This window comes from Haliaeetus leucocephalus, unplaced genomic scaffold (genome assembly GCF_000737465.1).
Source record: "Haliaeetus leucocephalus isolate CR32 unplaced genomic scaffold, Haliaeetus_leucocephalus-4.0 Scaffold395, whole genome shotgun sequence".
Classification (NCBI taxonomy): Eukaryota; Metazoa; Chordata; class Aves; order Accipitriformes; family Accipitridae; genus Haliaeetus; species Haliaeetus leucocephalus.
The window spans coordinates 6636484-6657829 of record NW_010972831.1 but is presented as its reverse complement, the minus strand read 5'-3'; the positions used below and the strand labels follow the sequence as shown (position 1 = coordinate 6657829).

General features: G+C 40.2%; 1 protein-coding gene across 7 annotated transcripts in view; it reads left to right on the top strand.

The window, feature by feature from the left end:
- Positions 1–21346, top strand: part of BCAS3 (breast carcinoma amplified sequence 3) — a 374628-nt gene that overhangs the window by 240247 nt on the left and 113035 nt on the right. The gene's annotated exons all lie outside the window — the stretch shown is intronic.

The window sequence follows — 21346 nt, the reverse complement described above, 5'->3', positions numbered from 1 at the left end:
TGTTTTCATCGCTGTAGATCAAGTTTTTCTCCCCAGTTCCTGATTGCGTTGTCTCATAATGTAGTGAACAGGGGAACAGGACACTTTAAAACCTCACCATAAACTGTGATTTAAACCCCAACATTTTAATAGAGATGTAACATATAAGTCGTTTGGAAGGAATTTTTTTTTTTTTGTCATAGTTGTCCAGCATATAGGCCCCAGTCCAGCAAAGCACTTACATACATGCTTAACTTCAAACATGCAAGGAGTTGAAGTCAAGTATGTGCTTAAGTACTTCCTTTGCTATATGCTGCCTGCCAGTGACACACCGCAGGGTGTTTGATTTCTACAGTAGCAGGTGAGTCATTTTATAAATCTCTCCATATTATGAAGTGATTTCATGACAACTTTTCAACTTGAAATAATCGTTCCTGGGTTTTTTGGCATCAGATGAATTAAACTCCTTGTATTCATACGTGGGTTTGTAGCATCTGTATTTAAAAATGTGTAATTTCACCTTGTGGCTATGCCAGTTCTCGGAGAGGCCAGATTGTTGGAGTTTTTTCTGTGTGTGAATTTAGAGCAGCAGCGAGAACTTAAAACTCTGTCCCCGAGATAAAAAGGTCAGTCGGTATCAATCTGTAGGGAAATCATTCAGACTGCAGAGAATTTCTTGGTGCTTTAACAGCTTATGTTCTGTTTGGTGAAACAAAACCAGGTATTGAGATTATTTGATGGATGAATGTGTCAGTCCTGGCAGACCTCCTCAATTTGGAATCCTGTACGTTTTCCCTGCTTTTAAAGAAATAGATATTTAAAAAAAAGAAAAAAAAAAAATTCGGATGTGAAGAAGAATAAATGAGAGACAAGCCCGTGTGCATATACGCCCTTTCACAGCTGGGGTTTTGGCAAAGTGTCATTCCTGCTGTTAAACATGGTGACCTTGCTGCCTATGATTTACTAACTGTTTTACAAACATTTCCTCACTCTGTGAGGTTTGATATGTTCTCCATCCTCAACAGCTCAACAGAGTCGCTCAACCACTGAGCCAAACCTGCCTTTGTTTACAGCTTTTCCGGAAATTTTCACAGAGAAAAAAAACTTTCTCCTTTTCCAATGTTTTATTTTTTAAGTCAACACTTTCTATGGTTTATTTGTGCAAAGCAACATTCGGGTACAAGGTATTGCACCGTATCCAAGTGGGAATTGCTGCCTTTCTAAAAATAAATGGGGGGTCATGTGAACCAGTGCAGAAAAATCTAAAGATACCAAATATTACAGGACCTTTACATTTGGTGGTTCTTTTTTCCATAATATTCTGGGCCTGGATTTTTCTGAACTTTTTTTCCCACATTAGTTTCTATAATAGAACATAACGTAAAATGATGAAACACAGGAAGGAATCTTCTTTTAAACAAAATTATCAGTGTTAAAAATAACAATCCTATTTTCCCTCTGTGCATTTTTTTCTTGTAAGGGCTTTATTTAGTAGTCTTGCTATTAGATATAGCCAAAGAGCCCAGTAATATTTAAGCAGCATTTTAGTTAGTTAGTTAAAGCTTAATTTTCTTAAATGCCAGTTTGCCTAGTGTGCCTTAAAGTCCGATAGATTTCGTTTAAAATTTTGGGTAGGGAACTCAAAAATTGGGGTGCTTTGGAGGAAGAAGTTGGGCAGCTGTGTCTGTTTCTTTGCATTGAAACTTAGTGCAAATTAAAATTAGAATGGGATGGGAATGTTTTTATTAAATGTTTTCGCAGTGGAGATATGTTTCATGGAAATGTCCTTGTTTTGATGACAGTGTTTCTCAGGGTCAGCGTGGAATTTCTAGTGAAAAAGAGGAGACGAGAATAACCTGGGCTGCTTTGGCAAGGGCACGCAGGGCTCCTCTGCACCCAGGTAGTTAGTCGCTCTCAGGAGTGGGCATTTCTTTCCATTCTCTCTTTCCTTTTAAAAGCATACATTCATTTAACGTATTTATTGTTTCTACTGAAAATGCTGCTACTTTTAGCAGCAGGAGAGGCATACTGTGAAACAAAATACTGGCCTACAAAAAGTCCCTTTCAGTGTTCCTTTTTCTGAAATATCAGGTCTCTGATATTTCAGAGTAAAGAAATAAAATTAGCTGGTTTATTGAATTTTTTTTTTTTTTTTTGCAAACTTGCAATTGATGTTACAAGAGGTAAAGAAATTTATAGAAAATCATGTCTTCTATTAGGTGTAGAGGACACTAAGGACTGGGTATTACTTTTAAATCTACTTCCAAATGAGAAACCTATACTTAGTTTTCAGTCCTGATCAGTGTATATTCTTTGACCTATATCCTACTGAATTTATATTTTCAGACCTATCTGAATAATAAATGTTTTCTTTGGATTTTACATCATTGAAGTAGATTGAAGTAAAATTTAAATTATCTACAAAGGTGTCAACATTGAACTCCTGCACAACAGAAATGGATACTGTACCTTCTTGATATGTTTGTATTTATATATTGTGGCTATGTTACATATATTGCATTTTTAATCCTATGAAATACAAGTGAATTATAATTCTAAATCTTCCTTTTAAATGCATTAGGTTATTAATGCTGTTAAAGGAAATACCCACAAATGGAATTAATTCTGGAGGTTTTGTTTGCTTTTTTTAATCACTCAGAATCACTCATGTATTTGAAGTGAATTTCTATACCAGAGTACCAAGTAAAAATGACAGACAGAACCTACACCAAATGAAAACAACCTTTATATATTGATGAAAAAGACTTTGAAAACATTTTATGTCTAGAAATTATAATTAGTAATTTAATAGTTGTTAATTTAATGACAGTGTTTTAATGAAAGCTATAAGAAAATGTTTTTGAATACTATATCTCTTCAGTTTCCATACATATATGGGATGGGGGGGGGGGGGAGAGAAGAAAAGAAAAGAAAAGAAATCTTGAGTCCATTACAGCCCCGTAGACATGCAGGCTGTAGCAGTGTGAGGGACTGCCGGTTCCTGGCTGCTGGGAGCAGGGACCGCATGGCAGTCTTGCATCCCGCACGGCACATTCCCACTCTGGAAAAAACTATTTGCTGTTCCAGTTTTCTGTAAAGTGGTAGTGTGAAAAATTGAAGAATAGGTGGCTGTTATGCAGCACAACGTGTTCAGAAGAGTGCTTAAAAGGGAGTGGAAGTGACAAATGGGTCTTGAGTTTGCCTGAGGATCAGGAACTGCCACCTCATGTTCAACACGTGGTCTGGGATGTTCCTTGTGACTTCAGGGGGATCGTGCTTAGGTCCATCGCTTTTAAGAACAAGCCTTCACTCAAATTCTTGAGGGTATTTGATAAACTGCTAGATTTCTTGGTTTGTGCCTATCCTCTAAGAAGAAAATATCACTAAATTTTAATTTCAGATTGTCATTTTCATTCTGGTTTTATCAGGGGAGTTGTGATTAAAACAGGGAAGACTTATTAATAGATTCAGTGATGTAGTTTGTGATTTTGGGGTTTTTTTCCCTCTCAGGATTTGTTGGGGTTTTTTTTCTTTCTGAACCTACTTTTACAATGTTCTTGTGCGGTTTGGAGGTTGTGTGACCTCATGCCAGGAAAAGCAGAGTGGACAAACCAGCACAAGAGCATGGTGTATCATGCCAGACATGCCTTGGCTGTATCTTGATTTAAATCTATAGTTCTGGTGATGTACATCATCCCAGAAATGAAGAGAACAACAAAAGCAGCGTATTTGACTTTATTTTTGGTTGGCAAAAGAAGCTGTAGATTAATGCCTTCTTACAAAGTAGATGTCCACAAATCAAGAAACCAGGTATGAGTCCTGACCATAAGTGTGTTTCGGAGGCAATTCTGGATGAATCCTGCCTGATGGGAGAGAGGTGCAGGAAAGAGAAAGGGAAAATTATATACTTGCTTGTCCCTTGCCGTTGAAAACACAGCAGCCCTTGAACCGTCTGGCTGCAGACTTTAGTCAGCTCACCAACGCTCTCAGCATGCTTGTGGTTCGAGTATATGATATAAGTAGCATAGAGTGGTTTTGTTGCTATGGGAAAAGTGCTAAAAAAGGCTGTATCTCTTGTACAGCTCAGATCCTTTGGGTATTTAATGCACAATTTCTGCTAAGGACACTCAGAATTATACCTCTGATTCTAAATTGCTTAAATGTTGAAACATATGGTCTTGTGTGCTGTTCACTAGGAAACAACTGTCTGTATCCAAGCTGCCAAATTCAAATAAACTCAGACTGTAGAAACGGGGAATCTGCGGCAGCTCAGCAGAACTTTAAAAAAGTGTTTTTACTAAAAGGCAAACCTGACGTATAGAAAAATGCTAATTAAACTAGTGCCATATATCAGTAACAGATAATTAAATGTTAATAGCTGAGAAGTTTTTCAATTAAAAATGAACTGTTTGTGTCCTCTTGATTTCTTTTGGGGGCCAGGTTCGTGTAGCTGTCATTTGTTGAGTTCTCTGCTACAGTAATCATTTTAATAAAATGCAATTATCTACATAATTAATTTCTTTGACTGCTCTGCTGTGTCCTTCTTTTCCAGAGGCCAGAATGTCAAAGATCAAGTAGACTGGGGAAAATAAAAAATTCACATTGTGAAAGGATATAAAAAATACTTGGAATTTCAATGCATTGGCTTCTATTTATCTCAAATGTCAAGGGCAGTGTAAAATGTATTTTTAAAATGTGTTTTTGTATGGTTTGAGCCCATTCTTGGCGTAGTTGCGAATCTAGAGGGGCCATTGTTCTTTGAGAGAGTTTGAGGGGGTTTCTTTGTACAAAGTGACAAAAAGAAGACTTGGAGTACTGGGCTGCCATTGTTCCTGTGCGGCGCTGTAAAATTTGATTTGAAATTAGGACCTCAGGGCAAGCTCTTCAATAGCCAGTTTTTATTTTCTGCCAGCATTTTAATCACTCTTGGGCTTAAAGTGGATGACCAACATAATGCCTCTATGTTTAATAGAACAGTTCATATCTTGAAGGCCAGTTAACTGAATTCAGGGATCTGTCATCTGCCCAACATTAGTCTTTTCTGTTTCCTGTCTATTTATGAAGATAGCTCTCCATTCCAGCCAGCTCTCAAAGAAGAGCAACTCTTTCGTTCTTTCGTTCTTTCTTTTTTTTTTTTACCTCTGAATTTCTTCAATGTACTAACATCTCTTTTAGTGATCTCTTAAAGGAGCCAAGCAGTGATGCTGCAGTGCAGACGTGGTGCGGATGTGAGCGCTGGCTGGAGCATCAGATCGTATTAATGCAACTGCTGAATTTCACCAGATGGGGCGAGGAGGAAGGGACAGATGGAAGAATCAGATTTCACGGTGAAATGGGATGACAGGAAGGGAAAAGCGATACGTTGGCCTAAGCCTCACGCACCTCGTTGGGATTCACAGGGCAGAGACGTGTGAGTAGGGAAACAAGGAAAATCGGGGAAGAAATGCTGGGGGTTTTAAAGAGCTGATGCCCGAGTTGTGTGTCGTGCTTAGGAGATTTGCAGAATGGCGCAACTGCCGTGTGTTGTAGTCAAATTGCAAGGGAGGTGGTTTAGTGTGTTTGGATTATTTGAACCGTCTGGCTGTGTTCGTACTGTGTTCCAGGTAATTCATGCCGCTGTTTGCTGGAGGGGTACCAGGCTCATGGCCTGGCTGTCAGCTGCACATGGTGGAGCTCTGAGTGTTCGAGGATCTGTAGGAACTGGCGTTGAGGGCAGGTGTACACTGATGTGCTCACACAAGAGAGGACAAAGTCAGAGATGTGTTTCAGGTTTAAAGGCATTTGGTAAATATGAGTTAGCAAATAGGAAGTTTTACTGGTTTAGAAAGGAGCTACTCTGGGAGTTGTCATTTCTCCGGCACTACTCAACCTGAGGTCCCTGTACCCCACTGGCGTCCTGCCCCATGCGTGCCCTCATCTGAGCACACTGTGGCAGCGGGTCCTGCAAAGGGAGAGCAGTCCTGCTGCTTCTGTCCTTGATCGGGGCATCAAACGGGAGTTTGCTGAGGTGTCAAGATGCTTATAAGCAAAGGCAACTTTCCAAAAAGCAGCAGTACGGTGCAAATTATGCTTTTCTAAAAAAGACATAAGGATTGGAATGGACATTCATTCAATAGTTTGGTTCATGTACACTGGGCTTCATGTCTGCCAGTCGATATCCCTCGTCTCTGTTGAGATTGCTATCACGAGTGCTAATTATGACAATGGTGGTATGTACGATTAGGGAAGGGACTTAAACCACTACGCTATTTTGCATAGACCACTAACTCGTCATTAAATGGTCATGACTTCTGTTTGAGTTTGAACTGGTCAAAGCAGACACCAGTAGCTGAAAGTAGAAAGGAAAATGTTTCATATCCCATTACTAATTATGATGTGTTACATATTACAATTAATTCCAAGCAAGCTTAAATTTGGTTTTAGTTTGCCAGAAAGGAAACAGCTTCAGACACAGATGATGATCTTAAGAAATCGCTTCAGTCTTAATCACTTGATGCCTTTGGTGCATGTATTTGTACGTAATCAACAGAATCTAGCTTGTGTTCAACACTTTTCCTTGTGCAGATGCAGAAGAAAAGTGGCTCACCAGAGCTCGAGAACTGTAAGAGGTTAACATATTCAACATTATCAAGCACAGCGTTTCATTCACTTTCAAATGGAGCTGTGTGGGTGGCTACACAATGTGGGAAACTCTTTTCATTGAAGAATCTGAATATTTTGTAAGGAAGTGAATAGTTGCAAATAATCTTTTCTGTAACACTGAAATAAAGAACAAATGAGCTATTCTCAGAAAATACTGAAGCATTATTGTCTTCAGTCATTTAATGGAGCTATACAGAAAAAAATATTCCAAACTTGACAGATTCATATCCTAATCTTTTGCTCCTTCATCGGGAGACTGTGTAGTTCATGTAGCTGATACCAGTTAAAGCAGAATGAGTTAAAGGAATACGTTTGCTTCAGCACTGCATGAGTAAACATTTTGGGAAATACAACTCCATTTCTTAAATTATACGTGTCAGATAAGAACTATGATAGTCAACTGGTGGCCCATGGACTGGATATGTCCTCCAAAACACGCAGCAACCTGTGCATGCCGACCGTTCAGCTTCTATGGCAGAGCTGCTGCAAGCCACCCTCTTGTCCGAGGCCACGTAGCTCTTCCCCATCGTGTGTCTGAGACGATGCTGTGGGTTTATGTCAAAACGTTGGATACCTTTTGTTTGAAGATACAATTTTATTTTAGGAGGGGAAAAAAATGAAGAAGTTGCCATATTAGAATGGCTGAATGTACAAATTTATTCTCTTTATTTTAATACTCTGTCATTTTCCTACGAACACCTGCTGGAGATGTGGTTGAGATCTTTGTGAAAAATAAAACAAACAAAAAAAAATCAATGTAATGACTGTAGGAATTCCTGTGCCATTTCCTCTCTTAAAAGTAATTTTACTTTCAAGTTTCAGGCCACGAGATAAACTACAGGCAAAAAAAGATCTTTCTTTAGAGAGAGAAAGCAAGCAGCAAGTTGTTGCTCTGTATAGAGCAACAGGCTCCTGTTGGTTGGTCTGTACAGAGCTGCCCGCACACCTCGTAGCTGGTTTCTTGGCCCCGCAGCATGAGGTGCAGCTCTGTGAAACGTGGCTGCTCGGGACGGAGCCTCCTGCCTGGCAGAACATCCCAATCAAATCCCAGGTTCCCTTTGGAAGAGTGACAGGAGTGATATAATGTGAGAATGAAATTTTGCTTTCATTATTTTACTTGAGGTGAAGGAGTTTTTCCCTGACTTATCTATTAAACCTATTACTGCCTGCAGGGTTTAAAGGACAGGACCAGGCTTCAGGAGTCCCCGAGTCATGATCCACAGCCCCGGCTTCTCATATTTCCATCCGTGATATTTAGCAGTGATGCTGCAGGGATGAAGTGGTACTGTCCCTGCAGCCTGCAGACATAAAGCACTGCAGAAATTCAGGGCAGCTGCTACAGCTCTGTGTGCTTCTGTATTCCCATATAGATAAAACTTACAGTAAGTACGAAGGATCTCCAAGGCAAGCCTGAGTAGGTCAGCATTAGTCTTAACTAAACGTGATTAACTTTATCCATCTCCTGGTGTATTTCTTTCCAATCCACTCCAGTGCTTGATTTAATTTTCCTTTTATGTAAACTCAAGATTTAGCTTCATTAGAATGATTGCAGGGACTCACTGCATATGGCCTGTTGCTTTCTTGATCCCTCCAGGGTTTTCTTACCAAACACTTCAATGTGGTGAGGTGGCAGGAAAATTGAAGAAGTCACTGACAGCAGGGCATGAAAGAGCTATCACAAAAAAGTTGCTCAGAGAAGAAATCTAGTAGGAATCCTGCTTGGAAAAATGAGCAGCAAGTTCGATCCCATTGTGGAGGAGGGACTCCAGTGCTGATGCTGGAGCACCTGGGGCTGCTCCCGGGTCACTCGGGTCAGCACATGCTCTGCTGCGATCCAGACTAGGTGAGGTTTATGCCTGTGTCCCTAAGCATCATGTGTTTTAGTGTGATTGATAGATTTTTTTTTTTTTTTTTTTAAGAAAAAAATTAAAAATTAGTTGTAAAATTATTCTGGAGAGATTTTGTAAAAAATGGTTTGTGCATTTGTTCTAAATTACCTGCTTCCATGTCCACAGAAGCATATCTTGTGCTACATGAGCCTTTGTTTGGTTTTACTTTTTATAACAAGTTCAAAAACCAGTCGCAATTGTCTTCAAGTTTTAGCAGGTTAGTACTGTATAGGCCATTTTAACCACCATTTTAAACTCGTTTTCTTATCAAAAAAATGATTTCTGGCTTTTTCCACAATATTAGATCTATCATATCAGAGTACTTTACTGAATATTTTATTGACCGTCTGCTTGCCCTGTGCTAACCTGCCTGACATCCAAAGTTTCTCTCTCTCTGGAGATGGAATGTCAGTTCTCATTAAGCAGCTGAGCGTGAATTTTCCCTTCATATTTCCTGTGAATAAACTCCATCCCAGCAGGCAGACACTGGGCCCTGGTGCATCACGGGGACGTCCGGATCTGGAGCCAGGCATAGGCAATGGGTGGATTTAAGGTGGTCTAGGCAAGGGTGTGCTGTACAGCACAAGTATTTTCCCTTTGGGTCTTGCATCAGCGTTTTGTGTAATTTTGCTTTACACAAATGTAAAGGTATTGAAGAGGAAAATTTCTTCCCCTGGCAAGTTAATTACTTGACTTCTCATGGAAGGAAAGCTTGAAGCAAAAGCTAAGAGGAAGGTACATCATCTGCTTAAATCAGGCAATCTGTCCAAGAGCACGGGTTTGGTTTAGCAAGCAGTTGCAGTTACAAGTGCATTTTAATTGTCTCAGTTCATTTTCCAAAATTTGATATCTGTTACTAATATTTCAATTTACTTTCTGGATGACTTCCTTTTTAAAATTTAAATTCTGTATTTTCTTTCTTTCTAGAAAGACAGCAAATTGTGGTCTGCCACCATATGGTTTTATGGCCACATGAACACTTTGCTTGCAGAGTCTGCTCGTGTTGGCCATTGGTTTTGAGCATTCTGCACTGAGCCTGACTCCCTCTCGATAACATGCCCATGGTTTTTGCTGTGCTATGTGACATTTACTAAATAATTTTAATATGAAGTAGGTATAAATCTTTCATAACTCTGTAGGTGACATGATTGTTTCGTCCACTAATTTCATTATGTGCACTCCTTCGTATGTAATCATTGTTTGGCAGACTAATTATGGCATCTCTTAGCAAGCATCCAGGGAAAGGGGAAAAAAGAACTTTACTCAAAGCCATAAAATATTTTGGTCCACTTTCATGGTGTGTTATTTTAACATACTGCATTTTTAAACAGACTCTCTGAATAATTAGAAAATGTGTTTTCCTTCAAGAAATAAGAATTCACACCAGAGCCTACCATAGGACAGCTTTTGAATAGTAACTTTACCGAAGCTCTGCTATTGTTAAAAAGCTCTCAGAAAGAAAACAAATTTGGAAGAACAGATTATGGCTTTGTGTTTTTAAGTGTATTTTCATTGTTGTGGAGTTGAAGAGATGAACAGAGTTGGTTCAAATTATATTGCTGTGACTCCACCATACGACAGATCTGCATTCACAGAAATGCGTCTCTAACTCAAAATGCAGTAAGAAAGGGAGGAAATTTAATTTTGTTATTGTGGTTATGGAGAAGTGGGTCTATGGGATGCAGTCCTTGGGACATGGACTGGTTAGCTTTGGGTTTTTAATGCCTTTCTGTTTTTTCAGACTTGGTGTCAGATGTTGTAAGTTAATTTATTTTCCTATTAGTTTTTGCTAATGGTACTAAAACCTTTTTTAAAAGCTTTCCTAATTAATGATCTTCTTGCTCACAAACAAAAACTATATTGTCTTTGAGAAGTGCCTGAGTATTTTAAAACAACAGGCTGTTGGTAGGTTTTATTGCCTCATGAATTTAGGGTCAACACACCTATTATTTGCCAGAGTTAATTTGTGCTGGGTTATTGACTGTCTGGGTTGTTAGGGATATCTGACTCTTGTAAAAGTTACACTCATCTCAAATTGTTGTAATTTTATTCTTTGTGCTCTGGTTGCATGGTGCCACAATATTTAGCTAATAAAAGAAGGGAAACAGTTGTACAAAGGCAAGTATTTAACTTCAGGCTTGTGAGACCAGGGGAAATAAGACTGTCATTACTTTTTCTGTTCCTTCTTTCTAACAGTGAATTGTTTTAATTTTCCTTTAGATAAGGAGGGGGAAAAGACAGCTTTCTAAAATCGTAAGACATATGAAAATGTACAAGATACTTCGGATTTGCAGAAGTGCCTAATTAGGCTTTTGAGATGGCTCTGACTTGAGTTCAGTGATTGTCTACCAAGGTAAAGTTAGGCCAGTTGCAACAAGCTCAGCAGCACTGAAATAATGCGGCTAACACCAACTCCCTGAAGAAAAATTGAAGAGCATAGTTTTCATGTATAACTCTTTGTACATCAAGGTGAAAATATACCCCTTGGACTCTGCAAACTGGAAGCACAACAGATAGTAAAACTAGCAGTTGGTTTTAAAAATTTCATAAGAAGCCATTCCTTCTGTGTTTACAATTCTGAAATAAATTGCAGTCCTGTAGAATCATTGCTTCTTCTGTTTTTCCATCACAAATCTGAGCCATATGTCCTTGTGGGGTAAAAAGCTGGCTGAACTAAAACATAGTCCTTTTCTATAAACCAGCATTCAAATATGCAATGGCAAGCCAAAGTCTCTTGCTGTGTCATGCCATCCGAATTTCAGTCGATAAGCAGGTCCTCAGTAGAATCCAAATTTGCACCAGTAAGTCATGACCTGTAATGTGGGGATTGGAAAATATCCAATTATTCTTCAGGGTGTACTGGAAAATGGTATGTTTCTGTGTAGGAAATTCAGAAGAGTGGTGAGCTTGTTCATGTTGTCCCAGTGTTTTCCTGGTCAGATTTTTTTATATGCCCGAATAGATTATTACTACTTTGGGTGAAAGTAATGCATTTCTAGGAATAACCTTTGCCTCACTCTGGGCTGATAGAAACAATTAAAAATTGTTCCTAAGCATGCTGGATCTTCTGCAAATCCAGGGTACACTTGACAGAAACTTGTTCTGAAAGACAGTTAGTACAGTCACTTCATGTTAAAAAGTAGAGAGATATTCTTGACCTCTAAACCCAGGACTGCTGAGCAGATGACAGTCTAATTCTTTGCTTCATTTCCAGCGAGCTCTGCCTTTTGGCTCTCTGCAGTGGATATTTATTGCATAAAAAGGGGAAAGCATCTGACACTGGTTTAAGATGATGAGTCTAGGAGTTTCACTGACTGCCATGGCAATTCTGAGGACAGTATCTAAGAAACAAAAGCATCTATGATTATCTTGCATTTAGGCGAGATGCATGTGATCTCTGTCAAGGTTGCTTTATAAATAACTACCCCCAATCCTTCCTGAATTATTTTTACTAGGTTTTAGTGGGTGTACAGCTTTTAAAACTGGAAAACCAAAAGCTAGCTCTGTTCATTTTCTCATGAAATTGTAGCCAGAGCAGTAAATTCATAGCTAAGCACTTACTCATTGGCTACTGTATTATAAATAACTCTTCACCTTGGCCCTGCTTCTCCAGCCATTATTCACTGTGAGTAGTACTTACTCATGAGCACAGAGCAGCAGAGAAGTAGATGATTCTGCTATCATTACTCACAGTTTTAGTACCCTGGCACATCAGGAGGTCTGCTTTCAAACAAGGCACCGCTCTCCTGGAGGAGAAGTAGCAAATTTTCTCGCCTGATAGGACTATATTTGCAAAAACTACCCCAAGGAATGCCTACCAAGTCACTGCTTTCAAAAATCAAAGCAGAGAGGAGTGGGGAGAAACTACAGGTACACATCTGGGATATTTGGAAGTGTATATGCCTCGGAGTGTTGCTGTGGTTTATCCTTGGGCTTTGTCAGAAGCGCAAAGCTGGGAGCAGATTGCGAGCACTGATGGGAGAGCCGTCACCTCCTTCCTCCTGTTTCTCCTTGCCATTACACTGCTTTGCTTTCAAAGTGTAAATTAACTTAAAGGTTCAAAGCTTTTGGGAAAGATTCCAGACCAAAGGTCATCTTTTCTGGGTGGTTTATTGGCTGTCCTATGTTTGCCCACATCTCTAGTGTTTACCAGCTGAGGGAGTTTATGAAATTTTGATGTAGGAATTAGGTTGTTGCTCATCTTGTAGCTTCTTGCTCATATTATTGACAGTACCACTGAACTGCTTGAGGCAGATAGCATCTCAGTGATCGCTGTGCTATTTCAGCTCTCCACTGCTGACAACATCAGAAGTGTTTTAACAGGGTTTTAATGGGCAGCCTCTGTAGCTCCTCGGAGGGTTGCAAATAGCTGCCGTGAAAAACCTTTTCTGCCGCTCTGAGCTGACATGCCCTCCTTTTCTCATCCAGCTGCTGCTTGTTTATATGGCTGCAGCACTGTTGACAAGTACTTATTTGGGCCGGGCACTGTGGAGACCGTGCAAGTTAAGCAAGTTCCTGCATCTTTCGGGTGAGCTGCAAAGAATAACAACATGGTTGTGAAACTACTGGGAAGAGCATGATGAGATGGTAACCCAAGCTGTGTTCAGAAATCCCCTCTTCTCCTCCGTTAGCTCTTTCAAAGAGTAATCACACAAGTTACACTAATGTACAATACAGAGCTTTCTTCTCTGTTTTGTTGCTCACAACATGTTTCTGATGATACCCCAGAGCAAGAGTTAATGATTTTTAAGAAAACAACCTTTATTTTTTAGCAGAAAACAACAACAAAAAAAGATAAATCACTATTTCTCAGGACAAAGCGTTACTTTGATAGCAGCAGTTTCTAGCTGACTGGTTGCCTTGCTCTGCTTGTTACCAGAAATGAGGCTCTGAGCACAGCTTTCTTTGGACTATGTAAAAGCTTTCTCCTCCCTGTTTTGCTTAATATAACTATAATGTGCCCTTTATCACACTTCAACTTGAGTAATCCCAGTTTAGAAATAGTGCATAATACCCATGGGAAAAAGCACTAGAAATGTACATTATAAAAAACATACAGACGAAGCTCAAAAGATCCACTGACATGTCAATTTAATTTAAAAATTATAGGTTTTCAATGAGGACTTGTGTCTTCAATTTACCAGTTTCCATGACTTCTTCAGAAAAAGTGTTTCTCTTTGCATTCTTGGTGGAAAACACGCTGAGGGATATTACAGTCCCCCAGAAGACTATCTATTCTGTGTCACAGGGAAAAAAAAAATTACCAAAAATATGTACACTTGAAATAAGTAAGAAAAATACCCACTTTCCTGTTTTGTTTTATTTGTATCCTCTTTAACAAAAGTTAAACTTTCCAGTAACCAGCATTACATGAAAAAGCGAGTCCTAACTGTGTGAATAAGCCTCCTTTTCATTGCATGTGCAAATTTAAGGTATTTCAGTTCTTTCCATAAAAGGCATGCAAGATTGGATAAAATAGCTAAACTGGTAAGTGGGCAAGCAGAAGAAGAGCCAATGGCCAAAGGAAGAGGCGGGCTATAAATAGGCCTCATTACATAAAGTATTGCCGTTCAAAGAGGATGCTGGCTTAAATGAGAGGATCCCAAAGTTTTACTGAAAATCTTACGACTTGCTCCATCTACTGCATGTTTAAAGGAAGAAATCCCCAGCAATGAAACCCCACCTTCCTTGGCGTGATTTCCTGGGACTGAGAGCGTGCCCCGCAGAGCAGCCTGGTGCATCGAGGTTCGTGCAGTGGGAGCCGTCGCAGCCGGTTATTGCGGGGAAACGCACAAATGTGCTAAATCTGGAGATTGTCCTCAATGTCCTCAGTCGAAAATCCTAAGTGAAAACTAAAACTTGCATCTCTTGGCTACTAAAACTTGAAAGGAAAATCTAAAGATCTTTGAAACTTGCCAGGATTAAATGCTTTTCCTAACCCTATTCTTCCATCTACTCTTCTTTCAGCAAACCTGATCACAAGCTGAACTACTTAAATATCAGCGTATTATAAAAGCTACTTCTGCTTAATACCCATTATTTCAGTTTTTAATGCCGTAAAGGCAGTGGCTTTTGTGGTGCTTTATTAAGTCCAAAGCAGCTGTTCAAAGAACCAAATCCTTAGGTTAAGGGAAAGAGAAAAACCCCTCGTTCATGGAATTTCAGCCCCTCGGTAAATGGAGGAGCCGTTCGGAGCAGAGCTCTGACTTTCACACTTCTTTCTGCCTTCAAGCTTGTGGGTTCTGCTCTGAGTTGCAGCACTGAAAACCACTGTGGTTTTTGTTTCTCTAACTTAATTAATAAAAATAATTCATCACTAGCTTTCAGAGTGGTTTTTCCCTGAGTCAGCTTACTGGGGAAGAGGTTCATTATAAATTATAATCAGAAAAAAAAGAAAAAATAGGCAGAGTAAAGCTTCTGACGTGGTGGACTTCCCTTAACGTAACGTCTCAGCCTAGTTTATTTGAAGAAACTTGTAGCCAAAATGCTGTAGTCTAGTTTATATACTTGGTCCAATGTATAAAATGAAAAAAAGAGTTAAAGTGTTTTAGGAGCAAGACCAGAACTTGCCCGGGGATTATCTGTTTTAAATTCCAGAAGTTATTATCAAAACAGAAATTTCTAAGATGTACTAACCTCATATTTGGAATTACAGAATTAGAAGTATTTGTCTGACAGCACACTGTAAGTGGGAGAACTTTATAATCAGCTGTATGTTCGCGTAAAGTTTTCTACGCTGCGTACGTTATGTATCTATACAGCTTGTACCACCCCAGGGTTAGATACATATATACCTGCTTGTTAACGAGCTGAGACAGTCGTCTTCTAGAGGCTCGGTGTACCTGGTGTGTCACCGGCTTCAGAGCTGTTAACAAGAGCTCAGTGTGTTTATCCCCCTGCGCTTCTTCCCTTCCCTCCTCTCGTCCTGCGAGAGCACGGGACAAGGGTGATGCTGTGTGGTGTTCCTTTCTGTTGGATTTGATCTTGATTAAGGGAAGAAAAGGGAGCAAGTGCTGCTTTAAGTTTATTATTATGCATATTGTTTGTCACCTTTGTTGGTTCAGTTGATGCTTTGAAGTTAGTCTTGCATTAGTGTTGTGCCTTAGGCAAAATTGTTTACTGCTTCACTGTTCATGTTGTTTCACTTGCTTTTATGTTCACTTCTATTTCATAGTTTTGCTCTGCCAATTTGGATATAATTGTATGAAACTTTGCTTTTGGTTTTATCCTGTAACATTTTCTTACAGGAGCCATCCTTTACCGTGCAGGAACACACCTGTGTGGATAAAAGGCATTGGACTAACCTTGTTATTACTGAGTTTCCCATTAATAAAAAACGTAATATTTTTAATCTTGTTTCTTAACATGTTGTAAACAAGACCAAAACCAATTAGAAATCAGAGCCACATTCATTCAAAAGGGTGAATCTGATGTAGTTATGCATCTTCATCTGGGTGCATTATATGATTTCAGTATGTATGTAACGATCTGCTTATCCGAGCAGGTTTGGATTGTAGCAAGATCCATACAGAGAGATTTAAAGGATGACTGCACCGCTACAGCTTTCTGTTTTCTTTAACGTCATGGAACAGAAAACAGTGTACGATTGCACAGGTTATGTCACTACTTGACTTCTTTCTGTCTCCTTTCCTTTATTTCTATTCAGCTTGTGAGGAAGGAGGGTACCTCCGGTTCTCTCAAGCACTCCCCAGCTTTGCCCTTTTTCTCTGAGATCAAAAGGCGAAGGGGGAGGCAGGGCAGAGGGCCACCGGGACGGCTGGCACTGCCGTCCGAGGCTCAGCAGAAGATTTCAGCTGCCAGTTGCTGGTTACTGTTGATCTCTCAGGATGGGCAGGATGCAGGTGTAAAACAAATATATTTTTATCCTGCATGTCTGGGGGTAGCTGAGGTACTGCATAGCCAATAAAGGGCACTTCCTTGGTTGAACGTTGAAGAGCTTCCCTAAAACTAGACCCTGTGTGTAACCCTATAGATTAATTCACCTGAAATAATTTCTAAAATTGCCTTACGTAGCATGTGCTTCTTCAGCACGTGAAGCAAATTTAATCTTAATCAAAAAAAAAAAAAAAAACCAGAAAAAATCTCTCTCGCACTTCGCTGCAAGGCCTCGTGCATTAGATGTGAGATTCACGTGCTGTCCTGGAGCGTCTCCTGCATCTGCAGTGCAGCACGGGGCTCTCCTGGGCACAGCACCCATCGCCCGTGGTGCGGGGCGCCCAGGCGAAGGCCCCGCTGTGCCAGAAAAAAGCTGAGACGCTGGTTTGTGCTTTGTAATATCCGTTTGTATTTATGGCCCGATTCTGATGGGTATTAAATGTGTAAAATATGTATGTTTAAATGATATATTGGAATCTTAAAGTCACACTGCTGTTAATGTGCTTTTAAGAGTTTTCATGACAACGTGCTTAGGTAGGAACAAATTGGGCTTGTAGAAATGTGTAGGAAGCTGAAATTTAGGACGCCAGGTGGACTCGAGCTTCTTCAGCTGGGTTTTGCAGCAGGAGGAGGCAGGGCTGGAGCGTGCCTGCGTGCTGTCCCTGCCCCTCCGTGGCTGTGGCACTTTCCTTGCCACTTATTTTGCCTCCGACTAGAGCTAGCGCTGGGGCAGTCAGGTATAGAATATAGATGTTAGTAGATGCTTGATGAATGATGCTTCTGGCTTTGACAGAGGAGAGGGTGTGCCTGCTCGTGGCTCTGGCCATCTCTGAGCAGGCTTGGGGGGAAGCCTCTGCCATTGCTGCATATTCTTCAGTGGCTAGAGATAAGGCGACTTATCTTGCAAATATTTGTAGTCACATGCTGCAGAGCTTTTTAGGCAAATTTTGTTTAAGCAACTGTCGGATGAAAACTATCAAAGCTCAGTTTTGTTCTTGTAAATCTCAGAATATTCATCATAGGTTAATGGGGACGAAAGCAGTCATGTGTAGCAAAGCCACACTGCTGGGCTCTTGTGTTCAGGAATTTAGAGGGAAATGAGTATCATCTCTCTTTCATTTACGTTCATTACTGTGTCTTCCTTTATTTCCATGTGCTGAGGTCTGGCAGTCTTGGAACTAGCCAGATCATTTCTAAAATGCAATATTCACCCTATGCCACTTATTTTGAGTCTGCATCCTCAGTGACAGAATTGATTCAGTTGGTGCTGCTGCACTTTTAATGTTACCTTTTATGTTCATGTTTGTTCCAACAGAGTGGCCACTAGCACAGACGACTTGAACTTGTATCACCCGCAAACTGACAACGCTGGAGCCACCAGTTTGTCATTATCCCTACTAGTGTATCTGATTTAATTTTGCGACAGTGGATTAATTCTTAAAATTGCAGTGCTTTTTGCTCGTTAATGGTCAGTAAATGATTCTGGAGGGGTGGGGGAATGGAATTCATCAGTTTTGTAGTTGTTTTAATTCTTCTAGTTTTAAGTTGTTCTATAAATATGTCTTTATGGATGTAGTTTTACTAGCTTAAAAACATCTAATTGAAAACAGTTGCTTAAATCTCTTTGGATCAAGAAGGCAGTAATAAGCAAAGAGAGTATCTTATCCCTACAATCCAGAAATGCTTAGTGGCTGGTATACTCGGTGCATGTGTAATCAGCTTCTTGTTTCATCTAAAAACCTTAGCTCTTTTGGTGTGATTTAGTACTTCACCAGCAGCATGTTTTTTCTTGTCTCTGAGATTATCAACTAGTGAAACAAAATATAAAACAAAATGGCATAACATAGAAAAATGTTTTTAAAAATATTTAATTCATTTGTGCCATCTTGTTGTGTGTTTAATGCATTCTAGAATATCACTGGGCTTCCAAGAAAAAAAAGCATTAGTTTTGCCTTCTTGTAAATTAACGTTTTGTTGTACATTATGTAATGTTATTCTTATGACTTAACGTTTGCATCAGGCAGGACTGATCTCTGCTATTTTGTAAGGTACCCAACAGATGAACCCGTAGCTCTTAGATGAGATCAGCCTGTGCATTTACCCATTGACGCTGCTTGTGATTCCAAAACCAATGAACTCCAAGGAATAAAAGCTTGGATGTGCATACCTTTGCTTTCTGAAATAGCTAAATTCCATGGGTTTGGGTTTGGTGGGGAGGTTGTTGCTATGGTTTGGGTTTGGTTCCTTTACTATTTCTTTAATATCAGAAATTTAGGTCCTTTTTAGCTTACAAGATGTAACAACTGTAGATCCCATGCATGGTAGTGAGCTACTCCAATTATCTGAAACACTTTAGGTTATGTTGGTAACACATTTAAACAAAAATGATTGATGACCACTCTGGTTGTTGGCCTTTTTCTAAAGGCTTATACCTGCGTCCCTCTGGCTTGAAATGTGGTACCATCTTCCAAAGTGATCCTCAGAAAGTGCTCTACCAAACCTCGGAAGTCTATAAACGATACATGGCTCATTTCCAAGCTGGGAAGCAAGGAAAAGAAAGCCAGACTGTACTGGTGGAGAGGGAATGCAAAACCACAAATCTTTCTTCATGCAAGTGGGAAGTAAAACAGGTTAACTTACATGATCTTCAGTGATCATTTCTTTGAACACCTGTGTTCATTCCTATGTCTAGGACTGTTCACATGGTCAGTTGTAACATCTCATTAGGAGTCACAAATTAATGGACATGGTAATTTCATAAATTGCAAGTGCACATTTAACTGTGCCCTAGATTGCATGCGTCTTATTCCTTATTGCTTAAACAGGCAAACTGTGCCATGGACTTTCATGGGGAAACTACATCGCTCAGAAAGTTGTCGTTTTCCTTTTTTATTCATTTTATTTCGAAATGTCAAATAATTTCACACAACCTCATTAATCTGAAGTATGAAAAAGCTGTGATAGCATCGTGTCTCAGAGCACAGGCACTTTGGACAGGCTGCCTCCCCACAATATGATGGAGCACAAACTTGCGCAGCTACAGCATCTTACTCTTTGTTCGGGAGTTAAAACGCAGTGAGAGTTCAACCCCTGAAATTCTTTTTCTGAGTCTTTTTGATAAACAAGTAGCACTTCACACAAGCCCATTGTTAAAAATCACTTGCTGTTTGGTGGTTTAAGAAATGCATAAGTGTATTCTGTCCATCTAAAAGCCATCCATTACAAAAAATAATCAGACATCCTTTTTTTCTTGTACATTTGTGTCATTCTGTGAATCAGAAGCATTTTTATGTACTAAGGGCAATGTGCTTTGCTTTTGGAATTCCTAAAACCCTGGAGCATAGTCAGTTCAGGAGACCTGAGGTGACCTGTAAATGGGAGCTGCTGTGTCCCTTTGCTGCTTAGTAAGATCATTTTAAAGAGAAATTGAAATACAGTGTCCAGATATGGTATGATAACACTTTACTTCAAAGAGAAAAGCAGTAAGTATTTTTATGCTAGTTACCCTCTTGAAAGCACATTCACATATTAATTAATTCTCATAGCTTTCCTCTGAGAGGAAGATGGGCAGTTTCCTCATTTGTAAGTGACAAATCTGAGACAGAAAAAAAAAATGAGACGACTTTCCTGAACCCAAAGAAGGTCCTTATGAAAGCAGGACAAGAGCTGAAGAGTTCCTGTACAGGCATTGGCAGGCACCCAGCTTTGAATGCTGAGCTCTCTCTGCAGGCAGGAAAGGTGTAGGAGAAAGCAGTATCTTTTGCAGATTGTTTTGCTTATGACAATACGCTCTCTTGTTTGGGAACCAGCCTTTCCATTCTTCCCGGACTTCAAATAAAGTCCTAGTTTTTCTCCTAAATCCCAATGATTGACTGTCTATAAACATGCTGACAGTCCCAAAAATAATGATGAGAAATCTGTTCACTGTTCATGTGTGTGTTATGTCCAACAGAAAGAAGTTAACATTGTGTTTAAGCAGCTGGGCTGCCGTCTTACTGGGGTTCCCTTCCTTGGTCTTCCTCAGCCTTCCTGTGGGATCTCTTCTTTCAGTTTAAGGCAGCTTAAAATTAAGAATCTTTATAGGCATTGTCTCGAAGTTGGATTAATTTTTAAAATTTAAACTATTTCGACCTCTCCTGTAGAGGAAGTGTGAATCTCTCTCTTCTTTGTTTCTCTGTAGATGCAGTAAGACGATAGCCCTCCCCTGCCTCTGCCTTGCAAAGTCGTGGCTGTTCAGAGCAGCACGTCTCTGGGGCCACGTAACACAGAATGCAGCCGGAGATGCTGCAGGAAAAATTATCAGAAGCGCCAGGGCTTATTTTACTGCACCACTTTTGACAACGCTTTTGATTTTGGAATTGCAGAGGGGATGATAAGAGTTTTATCCTTTGTGCAAGTCAAGGTTCAAACCTAGAGTTCTGGGTCAAGATGATGATGCCTCTAAAAGAAAAAAAAAGACTTTAAATTCTTTAGGGGTGCGCTTCTCACATGCTAGTAAAATACCCAGCACCAGATTTTAGGTTAGCAGCCAGAGCAGCCAACATCCATGATCTACCTTGTACAGAGAGGAGGGGACCAGATGCCCAAGGGCTTGAGAAGCTCCAGATGTCACCTGCAGCCACCCGGAGACACGGATGGGTCCTCCGTGCCAGAGCGGATCCCGCGGGATCTCCGCCGCTGACCGGAGCCTTCTGCAGCGAGGTGGCACATCCACGACTGGGGCCACGCACGCTGGGCCCAGCGGTTCCTCTGCTCCCTAGTCGTGAAGCGAGTCTTGCTCTTCATACTTGAAGGTGTAACCGTGTCTGCTAGGTGCTGGAAACAGGGGACCAGGGGATTCGAGGCAAGCGATGCCCAGATTCCTCGCCGCACTCAAATACTTCTACTAGGAGCTCTGCTGCCTGGCTGCTGCAGGCGTTCGTTAGAAGCCAGAGGGGATG